Raw genomic sequence first — 15,443 nt, forward strand, 5'->3', positions numbered from 1 at the left:
GCTGAAATACTAAACACCTTTTTCCAAAGCTGTTTCACAGAGGAAGACCGCACTGCAGTTCCTTCTCTAAATCCTCGCACAAACGAAAAAATGGCTGACATCGAAATAAATGTCCAAGGAATAGAAAAGCAACTTGAATCACTCAACAGAGGAAAGTCCACTGGACCTGACGGGATACCAATTCGATTCTACACAGAGTACGCGAAAGAACTTGCCCCCCCTTCTAACAGCCGTGTACCGCAAGTATCTAGAGGAACGGAGGGTTCCAAATGATTGGAAAAGAGCACAGGTAGTCCCAGTCTTCAAGAAGGGTCGTCGAGCAGATGCGCAAAACTATAGACCTATATCTCTGACGTCGATCTGTTGTAGAATTTTAGATGTCTTTTGCTCGAGTATCATGTCGTTTTTGGAAACCCAGAATCTACTCTGTAGGAATCAACATGGATTCCGGAAACAGCGATCGTGTGAGACCCAACTCGCTTTATTTGTTCATGAGACCCAGAAAATATTAGATACAGGCTCCCAGGTAGAAGCTATTCTCCTTGACTTCCGGAAGGCGTTCGATACAGTTCCGCACCGTCGCCTGATAAACAAAGCAAGAGCCTACGGAATATCAGACCAGCTGTGTGGCTGGATTGGAGTTTTTAGCAAACAGAACACAACATGTTGTTATCAATGGAGAGACGTCTAAAAACGTTAAAGTAACCTCTGGTGTGCCACAGGGGAGTGTTATGGGACCATTGCTTTTCACTCTATATATATATATATATATATATATATATATATATATATATATATATATATATATATATGACCTAGTAGATAGTGTCGGAAGTTCCATGCGGCTTTTCGCTGATGATGCTGTAGTATACAGAGAAGTTGCAGCATTAGAAAACTGTAGCGAAATGCAGGAAGATCTGCAGCGGATAGGCACTTGGTACAGGGAGTGGCAATTGACCCTTAACATAGACAAATGTAATGTATTGCGAATACATAAAAAGAAGGATCCTTCATCGTATGATTATGATAGAACAAACACTGGTAGCAGTTACTTCTGTAAAATATCTGGGAGTATGCGTGAGGAACGATTTGAAGTGGAATGATCATATAAAATTAATTGTTGGTAAGGCGGGTACCATGTTGAGAGTTATTTGGAGAGTCCTTGGAAAATGTAGTCCATCAACAAAGGAGGTGGCTTACAAAACACTCGTTCGACCTATGCTTGAGTATTGCTCATCAGTGTGGGATCCGTACCAGATCGGGTTGACGGAGGAGATAGAGAAGATCCAAAGCAGAGCGGAGCGTTTCGTCACAGGGTTATTTGGTAACCGTGATAGCGTTATGGAGATGTTTAGCAAAGTCAAGTGGCAGACTCTGCAAGAGAGGCGCTCTGCATCGCGGTGTAGCTTGCTCGCCAGGTTTCGAGAGGGTGCGTTTCTGGATGAGGTATCGAATATATTGCTTCCCCCTACTTATACCTCCCGAGGAGATCACGAATGTAAAATTAGAGAGATTCGAGCGCGCACGGAGGCTTTCAGACAGTCGTTCTTCCCGCGAACCATACGCGACTGGAACAGTAAAGGGAGGCAATGACAGTGGCACGTAAAGTGCCCTCCGCCACACACCGTTGGGTGGCTTGCGGAGTATGAATGTAGATGTACTTGGCACTAGCTCTGGGTCTGAGCCACTGGTGGCCAGAGTGACTTCTGCATGTCCCAGGGTCCGGCAGCTGGTGTCATCTCAGTGTCAACGGTCCAGCCCTGCTCACCCACATTGTGTGGTGTGGGTCAGATGTGCGGAGGCCCATTCCATCTGCAGTGTGGTGTTTGTATATTTAACATAGCACAAGTAGCAAGAACCTAGTTTAAAGGACTTTGAGTTAGCAGGAGCAGTAGACAGGAATTCAAGTAAAACTCTGAGTGAATGATGGGGAAAACATCTTACGTAGCTCAGCAGACTGGCATATTTTGTGTAAGACATGATTGCACCTGCAGGACAAATGAACACCTTCTGTCCTGGAACTGATGTAAGAGAGAAGGGGCTGACCTTGCATTTCTTCCAGAACCACAGGCTTAGACCTGTAGGGGAAAGAAACATCCTATGTCTCAGGGGGAAATATGACAACAATGCAGGCTGGGCCAATATGCCTAGTCAACCGTGTTGAATTCCAGCGTGAGAACTTGGGAGTAGGGAGCACATATTAGTTAAATAGGGCTACTTTTGAATTTCCCACCAAAATCTGAGTTTCCCATTCTTTTATACATACGGCAACTGGTCTTTGTCACAAATCTGGCAGCAGTGCGCGGCATCATAGATGACATCGGAAGTATGGCAACAGTGCAGAGGGAGTCTGAACTGTCCCAGTCTACTTACTAGTGAGCACGTAAAGGTGGCTGGAACATTGATATCCCACCAAGTGTGAAGTGCGTGCTGTCATTAGATACCTTCATACTGAGGGGTCCGCTCAGTTTCGCGCAGCCCATGTAACTGTATGTGTGATGTCAAAGTGTGACAATGATGCAGGAACTTCAAAGCAGGACGTACAGAGGTTAATGATGCGGATGGATAGGAAGGGAAGCTATGATCTGATTCAGCGAGTGCGTCAGGCAATTAGAGGAGATCGTCGGTTCACAGTTTCTGTGTAGTCATTCGTTTATCGAAATTTCATGACAAGCTGTAGGCTAGCGTCGATATTTGACTGAAAGCACAGGCGGCTGCCTTCTGAGGCTAGTGGAAAGTTGGTACCACGCTAGGACAGAATTGTCTAAGTCGGAGCGACGTCTGTTGAGTAGTTGGAAGGTGTAGCTAAAAGTTGCAAATTACATGTTTTTCCACTGAGATTTCCATATCGCAACTGATCAGACTTCGAAAAAGTAGCCCAAGAGGATACTGTACTATTGCTGTCAGTGTGGTCCTTATATTGTTGCCAGTGGTTACTGCTTTAATTCTAATTTCGATGTTCTTTTTGACTCCATTAATAAATTTATGGAGTAGTAAAAACCTGCCCCCATAAAATCAGACTTTTTAAGAATTAATCGTAACACAGAAGTCATTGTTTTTCTCTTTTTCCGGCGCTGGATTTCTGCTCACTACACAAAAGTTCGTACCTGCAGAACTTTCTTCCTCTTGAAGAGCTTGAGACACTGCCTAAGCATCTCCCAGAATACATGATTCTTGATTCGCTATAAAAATACAGATTGGTTCGTCTTGGATGACTCATGTGAAATTGTTCTCGAGTTGCCAGCATTTATTAGTCGGCCGGCCGGTGTGGCCGAGCGGTTCTAGGCGCTACAGTCTGCAACCGCGCGACCGCTACGTTTGCAGGTTCGAATGCTGCCTCTGGCGCGTGTGTGTGTGTGTGTGTGTGTGTGTGTGTGTGTGTGTGTGTGATGTCCTTAGGTTAGTTAGGTTTAAGTAGTTCTTAGTTCTAGGGGACTGATGACCTCAGAAGTTAAGTCCCATAGTGCTCGGAGCCATTTATTAGTCACGAAACAGGTAAGTACCTTCATTAGCAGGCTGTGAAGACGCGAACCAATTAGCTAATAAGATTATTTAAAACTTTCACTTTAGACCCGATTATTTGGGAAGGTATTGCATTTGAATTAAGCATTGATAAATTTTGCTTTGTTGATAATTTATATTTCGTTTGCCTAACAAATGTTTTCTCGTGTTACAATATCTTATTTTTAAAACTGATTTCCCAATTTGAACATGGACACGTACCTTAACTTTCTGTTGCTTTTTCTTAACATAGTTGTTCAGTCAGGTTAATACATCCTGTTTAATACCTTAACAATTGCAGTTCCTTGTTTCTATTATCTGAAGTCATTATATCATAAAGTGTATACTAAATTTTACACAGTTAAGTAATACTCCTTAACTTCGGCGTAATAGACTATTAATTCGAAATTAACTTCACGCGCTGTATCTGTGGGTTATTACAAAATTAGCCCGAACCAAAGATTCAGCCTGGATGTCTGTAAAGTGTAAATAGGGCCCTGTTGTTGCCAGTTTTGACTTAAGACGATAGGAAGTGAAATTCTAAATGAAAATTATTCAAAACTTCAGTGAGAAACGAAAAGGGGGGTGATAGGAATTACAAGGAGAGAAATGAACACGAACTAACTTACCAAGGAATAGAATGAAGTGAAAGATAAAATTCTGACCGTAACAGAAATGAAATTAACTGCGACGTAACAACGCGCACTACCTTAATATGAGTGTGACACATCACCACTTCGCCTTGTTGGGTAATAAATTGGGGCAGGGCTTCCTTGGTGACAGAACTTAGCACATTGATCTTACCAAACAAAATAGACGTACAGGTAATTTCGGGAGTGCCCAGAGGGTGTGTTACAGGGCCGCTGATGTTTACAACATATGTAAAAAAAAAAAAATCTAGTGGAGAACGTCGGAAGGTCCGTGAGGCTGCTCTCACACTATGCCGTTCGAATGGGTGGTAGATGAGCTAAGGAAGTTCTTTGCTGGATTCCAGAGATTGACATCCACATGTATGCTCAGCTAGTCACCTGTGTGGCGGAGAGTGTCTGGTACATGTTACAGTTTCCCCCCTTCCCTCGTGGGTACGTGGGGAGAATGGCAGTCTATAAACCTCCGTATGAGCTCGAATTTCTTAATTTTCACGTCGATATTGTTCGGCGGGAGAAAGCTGTTTCCCTACTTTCATTGGACGTACACTCCCAGAACGTCTTCACTGTGGTACACAGTGCATCTCATAGCTCTTGTGCTTACTAAACGATCCCGTGACGGGATGTCACTCCCACCTTCGCTTCCATTGCTCCAACCTAATAACTGTTCGATACAGATGAGTTGTACTCGAGAATCGGTGGACCAAGTGTTTTGTAAGCCCACTTCTTTCTTGGATGAAATAAAATTCCTTAAGATTTACCCAGCGAACATCATCCTGGCATATGCGTTTTCTAAAATTGCTTTTATGAAGTTACTTCATTGTAGGTCCTCCAGCTGGGTTACTCCTAGGTGTCTTGGTATAGTTACTGTGTCCAGTGGTAATAGAACAGTAGTGGGTATCTTGCCTGATTATGTGCGATACATTAAATTTATTTAGGTTCAGAGTCAACGACCAGTACGTGCACAAATCATCGATCTACCTTCGGTCTTCCTGCATTTTTGTAAGGTCTTCCGACGTTACAACCTTCCAATACACAACAAACTGCATCGTCTGCGAACAGCCTCACGGACCTTCAGGCGATATCCACTAGATTATTTACATATATTGTAAACATTAACGGCTCTGTAACACACCCTTGGCGTACTCCAGAAATTACCTGTACGTCTGTTAGTTTTGTTTGGCTCAAATGGCTCTGAGCACTATGGGACTTAACATCTGAGGTCATCAGTCCCCTAGAACTTAGAACTATTTAAACCTAACTAACCTAAGGACATCACACACATCCATGCCCGAGGCAGGATTCGGACCTGCGACCGTAGCGGTCGCGCGGCTCCAGACTGTAGCGCCTAGAACCGCTCGGCCACTCTGGCCGGCTAGTTTTGTTTGTTAAGAGCAACGTGTTCTGTTACCAAGGAAGCCCTATACCAGTTTATTACTCGGAAAGGTGAAGTGATGTGGCGGTAGCTACAGGAGATAAATTGGTCACGTGACTTGGTACAGACAGTCCTATTAAAATAATGCGCGTTGTTACGTCGCAGTGCAGGCAATGAAGGTGAGCGCGGAAAATGTCTTCGCGAGCAGGCGCGACGGCTTCCAATTAACGTAATTAAATTTGTTGATGCTGAGAAAGCGAAGGCATCTATCGTAGTGACGGAGAAAGCAACGGAAAAGGATGAGCATGAAGACGGTTTGCAAATTAAATAGGATACGAAACCGAGCAGGGAAGGAATTCAAATTTCCGCACCGACGAAGCAACAAGGTGCCCACAGTAAGTATTCCACAAGCAATTAGGATAAATGCATTATCAAGAATTAATTTCTACGCTATTACGAAAAATATAAAGAAAGAAATAAGTTTCGCGAAAACTACATACCTCTTGCCGCACATAACTGAACTTAAAGGCTAGCAATGAACTCGTAGAAAAATTGTTCTGCGTATGGGATTTAGATTTTAAAAGGCGCCAAAATAAACGTGTTAAGTGCGAACGAGATGTCATAGTTGCAAAAAAGGGTTACTACATCGGGTTTTTACTGAAGAATGAAGCATCACAATCCAAGCGACCAGTAGATTACTTACATAAAATATCGATTCACGCACATTACACTGTAAATAAATGTCGACAACGTGGCAGCGTGCGCGGAGTATTGTTGAACAAAATATCGGTCAGCATTTCATTGCTGTGCATGCGGGCGGTAACGTGGACTTATTAAGGATTCTCTTAGCAAAAACCAAAACGGCTGACTGTCACTCAGAAATGGATTATGAAGTGTTTCCTACATTCATTTGAGGAGAAAAACTTTTCATCTTTCTTTGACGGAAAAAGATACACAAATGCTGAAATATTTTCTAAACTAAGAAAACTGACAACCGTACTAGCCTCCATAGCAGGCTAATTTGTAAACATGATACTCAGTTTCTCTTACTGGCAAACGCTCTCATCCACAAACATTTGCTGGTGACGAAACACTCGGTAACTCACAATGTAAAGGAAGGGACCAACTTTTTGAAACCATCTATAACGTGGTGGGCAAATGAAGTTAATGCGATGATCAAAATGGCGTGGCAAAGGATAAGAAATGAAATAAAATTGAATAAAGATAATGGTCATTTTGAAGAATTAAAAACTAAAATTTTAGGGCAATTGTACAAATTAGTCACGAATGTCTTTACCCCCTTACACTGCACCACTGCCAGAGACAATAAGACTAATTCTCATGGTCTAGAGCATCCACGAACCATTTGTTGTTGATTAATCACAATATATTTGCCCTTTCTTAACATTTCTAGCTATTGGAAGTTTCCAAAATGTTTGAACCCAATGTTCAACCTGTGATCAGTTCGCAATTATTTTCAATAATGTCCCTCGACAGGCCGATGTGGTAAATCTTGCAAGGGTAAGATTTTTAAACATATCTTAAACAATCATCCTTCCCCCCCCCCCCCCCCCCCCGCCCTCCACTCTCTCTCTCTCTCTCTCTCTCTCTCTCTCTCTCTCTCTCTCTCTCTCTCTCTAAAATAACGAAGAACTACGATTCAGAATTAACTAAACCGTAACCGCATATTTACATAATGCACTCAGATTAGACACGTGACACTGGGGAACCGATATTTGATCGGTTTATCAAAATAAATTCAGGCCTCACTTGTGAACATGACAGTGAACATAGCATTCGGATTTCGAAATTAGATTTTCGTCTTCCGCAAACTGTGTCGCTCGTAAACGTGCACCGAGCGAGGTGGCGCAGTGGTTAGCACACTGGACTCGCATTCGGGAGGACGACGGTTCAATCCCGTCTCCAGCCATCCTGATTTAGGTTTTCCGTGATTTCCCTAAATCGTTTCAGGCAAATGCCGGGATGGTTCCTTTGAAAGGGCACGGCCGATTTCCTTCCCAATCCTTCCCTAACCCGAGCTTGCGCTCCGTCTCTAATGACCTCGTTGTCGACGGGACGTTAAACACTAACCACCACCACCATCGTAAACGTGGTGATCCAGGAGGCGTGTGACAGCATTCCACTTCTGGAATACTGGACTGTACATCAGTATTACTTCCCCCTCCATGTTCCTCAGGCGTAAACACAACGGTGCTGCCACCGTGGCGAGATTACCACTTCACTTTGCCGAGTGATACAAATCTGCCCCATACTCATTAAGGTTATATTTTGTTTACTAGAAGACTGAGTGGGAACTGCAGTGAACACTTGCCGAAAGTGAAGGAACACTGTATCATCGAGGGCGCCTTTTGTTTGCTGCGCTCTGGATTTCGTGGACGAACAAAACGAGCAGGGTTTCAAAGGATAATAAGGCAGAGGAAACGGCCTCGTAGGGGACTGGATGGATGCGTATCGCTCAAGAGCTTAATGTATTGAAAAGTCTAGAGGAAACTTTGTCCAGTGATGGATGCCAGATGAGGAGGAAGAGGACGACGAAGACAGCTCCACTGATACTCGGGCTCTTTGCTCCATCGGATTGCCACACCAGTGCTCAGGAAGCCTGTGTGCCTATGTGGTACCACTCTACTGGCAGACGTCGGGGCCAATGTCTTGCTGCATCATTAACCTCCCATCAGCCACGTACTGCTTCCTGCGGAGTACGTCCTTCATTGGGCCAAACAGATGGGAGTGGAAACGCGCGAGATTCGGGCTGTAGGTTGGATGAGGAAGGACAAACCAACGAATTTTGTGAGCTGCTCTCGGGTGTGCAAACAAGTGAGGCCTTCTATAGTCATGGAGAAGTAATTCGTTTGCATTCTCGTGACGGTTAACAAGGTAAAGTCGTTTCTTAAATTTCCTAAGGGTAGCACACTACACTTCAGAGCTGATCGTTACACAGTAATGGAGGACATCAAACAGAATAACCTCTTCAGAGTCCCAGAAGACCGTCGCTGAGGGTGCGGGTTTGGGCTTTTTGTTCGGAGGAGAGGGGGTATGGCGCCAGTCCATGAACTGCCGATTTATTTCCGGTTCGAAGTGATGCATCCAGGTTTCGTCGCCTGTGACGGTGTTTGACAAAAAATTGTCACAATCAGCCCCGTAAAGCGCAGGCAATTCCACAAAGACGGCCCTTCGTTGCTCTTTATGGTCTCCTGTTCGGCGGCGAGAAACCTAGCAAGCACACGTCTTTGAGTACCCAGACTGGTGGAAGAGTGTGTCAGCGCCATCAGGACGTCCAGTTGTGCAGCGTGGTGTTTATAATCCGACGAGGACCTGGAATGAGTGTGCCCGCAAGTTCGAGCATCGCAGGAGTCACAACTGTGTGCGGCCGGCGCGCAGGGAATCGGACGTGCTTGCGCGACGTTGTTGCAATGATGACAGAAGCCTCGCCTAAAGGCTCGCCGTGCTTCTGTTCACTCTCAGGTCTCCGCAGAGCATTCTTCAAACGCGTATGAATATCTTGATGATCTGGTTTTCCGCCTAAAGAAACTCGATGATACCTCTCTGCTTGGAGCGCACCTCCGTTACAGACGCCGTTTTGAAGTCAACGCCACCTATCTGAACGTCATGAAACATTTTACGATGTCCCACAAAAAATTTCTCATTTTTTCAATCGAAATTGGAGGGAAAAATGTGTTGCTTAACTTATTACACGCGCGTCTAAATTTTTCCCACGTTAAGAGCAAGCTGCTATTCATCACAGCAGAAAGAAATTCTACCCAAACCATCTTGTATTATGTTAGTCATTCAAATTTCCCATCACTGCAGCTTCTTCAGCAACCAGTTGAACGTTGCTTCTCACGCTACCCTCTCTTCACCACATGGTACGTACTGGTAGAGCTGCACAACACAAATATCGAGAAAGTTTTCCGGATCGTGTGTCACACCATTTTCAGCCGACTACAACAGCGGCTGCGAGAAACTGGTACGTTCGCGACTAGGGTTGGTTGACTGTTGCGCTCCGCGGACACGTGTAGCATGTGTGTGTGTGTGTGAAAACATGCGTCGCACATACTCGTGCAGCGAACAGCACAGTCTCCACGTGGAGCAGCTCCTGAAGAGTACACAGGTCAGAGCTCATTGCCTCTGAGGCGGCAGATTGGAAAGCGATCCGATCTCCAAACTTATTTTACATCCAACGGCATATTTCTGGGTTACTTATCAAGGCAACTACCCTCAGACGCCTGCAGTTGGAATCGTTGAACGCTCTGTATACAGAACAAGATCGGTCCTGTGGCACTTGGCTGGCACACTCCTGACGATATCTACGTCTCTGAACATTTGCTATCCAGGACAACGTACTAGTTCCTATTATACAAGAAGCCTTCGAATCACACATCTGAGAACATATTCCGAACACATTAACCTTCGTCACCAATCTGTATTATGACACTATATCAAAGGCTTTCCAGAAATCCAGTAATATGAAATATGCCTGTTGCCCTTCATCTTTATCGAGTCATCAGTCTTCTGACTGGTTCGATGTGGCCCGCCATGAATTCCTCTCCTGTGCTAACCTCTTGATCTCCGAGTAGCATTCGGAACATACGTCTTCAATGATCTGGTTGATGTATTTCACTCTGTCTTCCTCTGCAGTTTTTGCCCTCTACAGCTCCCTCTAGTACAATAAGTCACTCCCTGACATTTTAACAGATGTCCCATCATCCTGTCCATTCTCCTTGTTAGTGTTTTCCACATATTTCTTTCCTCTGCGACTGTGTGCAGAACCTCCTCATTCCTTACTCTATCAGTCCACCTAATTTTCAACATTCGTCTGTAGCACCACATCCCAAATGCTTCTATTCCCTGCTTTTCAGGTTTTCCCACAGTCTGTCTCACTAGCATACAATGCTGTGCTCCAAACGTACATTCTCAGAAATTTCTTCCTCAAATTAATGTTTCTGTTTGATACTAATAGACGTCACTGGGCCAGGAATGCCCTTTTTGCCAGTTCGTCTGCATGTGATGTCATCCTTGCTCTTCCCGTCACTGCTTATTTTGCTGCCTAGGCGGCAGAATTCCTTAATTTCATCTACTTTGTGACCATCAATCCTAATAATTTTCTCGCTCTTCTCATTTCTATTACTTCTCATTAATTTTGTTTTTCTTCGATTTACTCTCAATCCATGTTCTGTACACATTAGACTGTACATAACCGCAGCAGATAACGTAATTCTTTTTCACTTTTATTCAAGATAGCAATGTCATCAGCGAATCGAATAATTGATATCCTTTCACCTTCAATTTTAATTCTACTCCTGAACCTTGCTTTTATTTTCATTATTGCTTTTTCGACGTACAGATTGAACAGTATGGGCGAAAGACTAAATCCCTGTCTAACATCCTTTTTAATCCGAGAACTTCGTTCTTGGAAGTCCAGTCTCATTGTGCGATAATTCTCGCACTTGTCAACTCTTGCAGTCTTCGGAATTGTGTGGATGACACTGTTCCGAAAGTCAGACGGTATGTCGCCAGACTCATACATTTTACACACAAACGTGAATATTCATTCTGTTCCCACTTCCCGCAATGATTTTAGAAACTCTGATGGAATGGTCTCTCCTTTCTGCCTTATTTGGTTTTAAGTCTTCCAAAGCTCTCTTTAATTCTGATTCTAATACTGGACCCCCATCTCCTCTGAATCGACTCCTGTTTTCTTCTATCACATCAGACAAATCTTCCCGTTCATAGAGGCCTTCAATGTACTCCTTCCACCTATCCGCTCTCTCCGCCGCATTTAAGTGGAATTCCCGTTGCACTCTTAATGTTACCACCGTCGCTTTTAATTTCACCGAACGTTACATTGACTTTCCTATATGCTGAGTCAGTCCTAGAGATGGGAAAATAGGTCAGGCTAAAACTGATACCGGTATTTTAGTTCTTAACAATCGATATTTTGCGGTATTTCTTTGGTATCGGTTCTAACACGTGTTCTATTTTTTACTAATAAAAGGGTAAAAAATCAAAATATCAATTAGCCATTGAAACACGTACACTTTAGTTTTGTAAATCATTTTATTTGTAAAAACTTGCATTGCTTTCAGATATTGCTTTATTATAGAAAATGGGAAAAGCAATGAGCGCTGGTTTTAATAACAAAACCGACAGGAACGAGCAACAGCCACATAGTATAAGAATTGGTACAGCATTGCTGAGACAATAAGGTACGTCATACCATGTTGTGTCGCCTATGAGATGCTGGGCGTGTAGATGCAATCTGCAAGACTTGCCCCATCTAGTCTACATGGCAGTTTCTCACTATCATCGTCGGACATCAGTTGTATTACAGAGAGGCGCCGTCATTAGTCGGGAAGTATTTTACGAAGTGCAGTATCAGGGAAGTACGATGCTCAATTCGCTTTAAAGGATCAAAAACGGAAGAAGACACAACAAACTTGTGACATAATACACTGTAGCGCCAAAGAATCTGGTATAGGCATGCGTATTCAAATACAGGGACATGTAAACAGGCACAATACGGTGCTACGGTCGGCAACGACTATATGAGGAAACAAATGTTTGGCGCAGTTGTTAGATCGGTTACTGCTGCTACAATGGCAGGCTATCAAGACTTAAATGAGTTCGAACGTGGTGCTACAGTCGGCGCACGAACGATGGGACACAGCGTCTCCGAGGTAGCGATGAAATGGGATTTTCCCGTACGACCATTCCACGAGTGTACCGTCAATATCAGGAATCTGGTAAAAAATCAAATCTCCAATACCGCTGATGTCGGAAAGATCCTGCAAGAACGGGATAAACGACGACCGAAGAAATCGTTCAACGTGACAGAAGTGCCGCCCATCCGCAAATTTTTGCCGATTTTAATGGGGAGCCACCAAGCGTCAGTGTGCGAAGCATTCAACGGAACATCATGGATATGGGCTTCCGGAGTCGAAGGCCCACTCCTGTGCCCTTTATGACTGCACGACACACAGCTTTACGCTCCGCCTGAGTCCGTCCAGACCGACATTGGACTGTGTACTGGAAACATGTTGCCTGGTCAGCCGAGTCTAGTTTCAAATTGTATCGAGCGGATGGACGTGTACGGGTATGGAAACAACCTCATGAATCCATGGACCCTGCATGTCAGCAGGGGACTGTTCAAGCTGGTGGAGGCTCTGTAATGGTGTGGGGAGTGTGCAGTTAGTGTGATATGAGACCACTGCCACGTCTCGATATGACTGACACTACGTAAGCATCCCGTCCGATCACCTGCGTCCATTCGTGCCCATTGTGCATTCCGACGAACTTGGCAATTCCAGCAGGTCAGTGCGCCACCCCACACGTCCAGAATGTCTCTAGGAACACTTCCGAAGTTAAACGCTTGCGCTGTCCACCAAACTCCCCAGACATGAACATTATTGAGCATATCTGAGATGCCTCGCAACGTGCTGTTCAGAAGAGATCTCCACCCCCTCGTACTCTTACGGATTTATGGAGAGCCCTGCAGCACTCATTGTCAGTTCCCTCCAGCACTGCTTCAGACATTAGTCGGGTCCATGCCACGCCGTGTTGCGGCACTTCTGCATTTTCACGGGAGCACTACAGGATATTAGGCAGATGTACCATTTTCTTTGGCTCCTCAGTGTATTAGGAGAAAACTTAAGTGCTGCTGCTGCAGTCGCAGGTTCGAAAACTGCCTCGGCCATGGATGTGTGTGATGTCCTTAGGTTTGTTAGGTTTAAGTAGTTCTAAGTTCTCGGGAATGACCACCTCAGATGTTAAGTCCCATAGAGCTTAGAGCCATTTTAACCATTTTGAGAAAACCTAACAGTTAATTAATAGTTAGACTAAAAATAGTCAGCAGCTGATCTGTTGCCTGTGTCTACATAACATGCCTTATGACCCTGTACCCTTTGAAAACGAAAAAATTAACATGAAAAATATTTTTTCAACCTCAGTTTTCACCCATTAGCATTGACTTCGTAATATCAAAGTAGTAGTATGATCCCCGATTACATAGTAATTTTTGAGTAATTAAAAAAAATAGAATTACTCGGATAATACTGGTGATTTGTTGTTAGTCAACCCCCTTTTCACTTGTCGAGAAAAGTAGCGAACCATGGATGGACTGTTTTCTTTTATTTGCCCGTTTAATATCTTTATTCCCCGTTTCTTGAAATTGAAAGAGGCAAAATTTTTCAATCTTCGTTAGATTTTTACGTTTACTATAGAAAATAATTGAAATAAAAACAGAAAGTTGGTTACTTCAGGAACTGTTTTTTTTTTTTTTTTTTTTTTTTTTTTTTTTTTTTTTTTTTAGCGATAACTGCCATATCTACTTGATTCTTGGTTGGCAGGATACCGTGCGAGAAAGAGCAAGGTGAGTTTCGCACCAATACAAGATAACTAAGGCGTGCTGTAACAACGTTGAACAGTTCACAATCATGGAACCCACAACAGCTCAGAGGAAGTTGGAAAATACCTGATAAGGAAGAACGTGGAGAAATGTAGTTTGTAGTAGGGAAATTACTATTGCATTTCCCTCCTTACATTCGTGAACAGGAAAGCAAGCGTGCTTAGCAAAAGTGGGTCTCTTCCCCACACCATAGTTGGTTCGAATGTCGCCGTAACTAGGTATGCTCCTATTGGAGTTCGTATGCTCTTGCCTTTCTCCGACCTATGAACTGACTTAGCCAGCCACCTTAAGGTGACTGCAAACTAGGGTACAAATCAACATTTTTCGCATTGAAATATATCTGCCGGAGGTGGAGGAAGCGGTAAGCGGCAATAAATTCTGGTACCGACTTGGAATCGAACCGCACCTGGGCCTAGACAATTTTCAGTTTTTAATTTTTTATGAGCCTCTATTTTTATTCGTCCGCAGTCTTATACACTACTGGCCATCGAAATTGCTACACCAAGAACAAATGCAGATGATAAACGGGTATTCCTTGGACAAATTTATTACACTAGAACTGACATGATTAAATTTTCACGCAATTTGGGAGCAGAGATCCTGAGAAATCAGTACCCAGAACAACCACCTCTGGCCGTAATAACTGCCTTGATACGCCTGGGTATTGAGTGAAAGAGAGCTTAGATGTCGTGTACAGGTACTGCTGCCCATGCATCTTCAACACGATACCACAGTTCAACAAGAGTAGTGACTGGCGTATTGTGACGAGCCAGCTGCTCGGCCACCATTGACCAGACGTTTTCAATTGGTGAGAGATCTGGAGAATCTGCTGGCCAGGGCAGCAGTCCAACATCTTCTGTATCCAGAAAGGCCCGTACAGGACCTGCAACATCCGGTCGTGCATTATCCTGCTGAAATGTAGGGTTTCGCAGGGATCGAATGAACGGCACAGCCACGGATCGTAACACATCTGAAATGTAACGTCCACTGTTCAAAGTGCCGTCAATGCGAACATGGGATAACAGAGGTGTAGCCAATGGCGCCCCATTCCATCACGCCCGGTGGCGACCGCGATGTCGCCAAACACGGATGCGACCATCATTATGCTGTAAACAGAACCTGGATTCATCCGAATAAAATGACGTTTTGCCATTCGTGCACCCAGGTTCGTCGTTGAGTACACCATCGCAGGCGCTCCTGTCTGTGATGTAGCGTCAAGGGCAACCGCAGCCACGGTCTCCGAGCTGACAGTCCATGCTGCTGCAAACATCGTCGAACTGTTCGTGCAGATGGTTGCTGTATTGCAAACGTCCCATCTGTTGACTCAGGGATCGAGACGTGGCTGCACGATCCGTTACAGCCATGCGGATAAGATGCCTGTCATCTCGACTGCTAGTGATACGAGGCCGTTGGGATCCAGCACGGCATTCCGCATTACCCTCCTGAACCCACCGATTCCATATTCTGCTAACAGTCATTGGATCTCGACCAACGCGAG

The sequence above is a fragment of the Schistocerca nitens genome, chromosome 3, assembly GCF_023898315.1.
Source record: "Schistocerca nitens isolate TAMUIC-IGC-003100 chromosome 3, iqSchNite1.1, whole genome shotgun sequence".
NCBI classification, from domain to species: Eukaryota; Metazoa; Arthropoda; class Insecta; order Orthoptera; family Acrididae; genus Schistocerca; species Schistocerca nitens.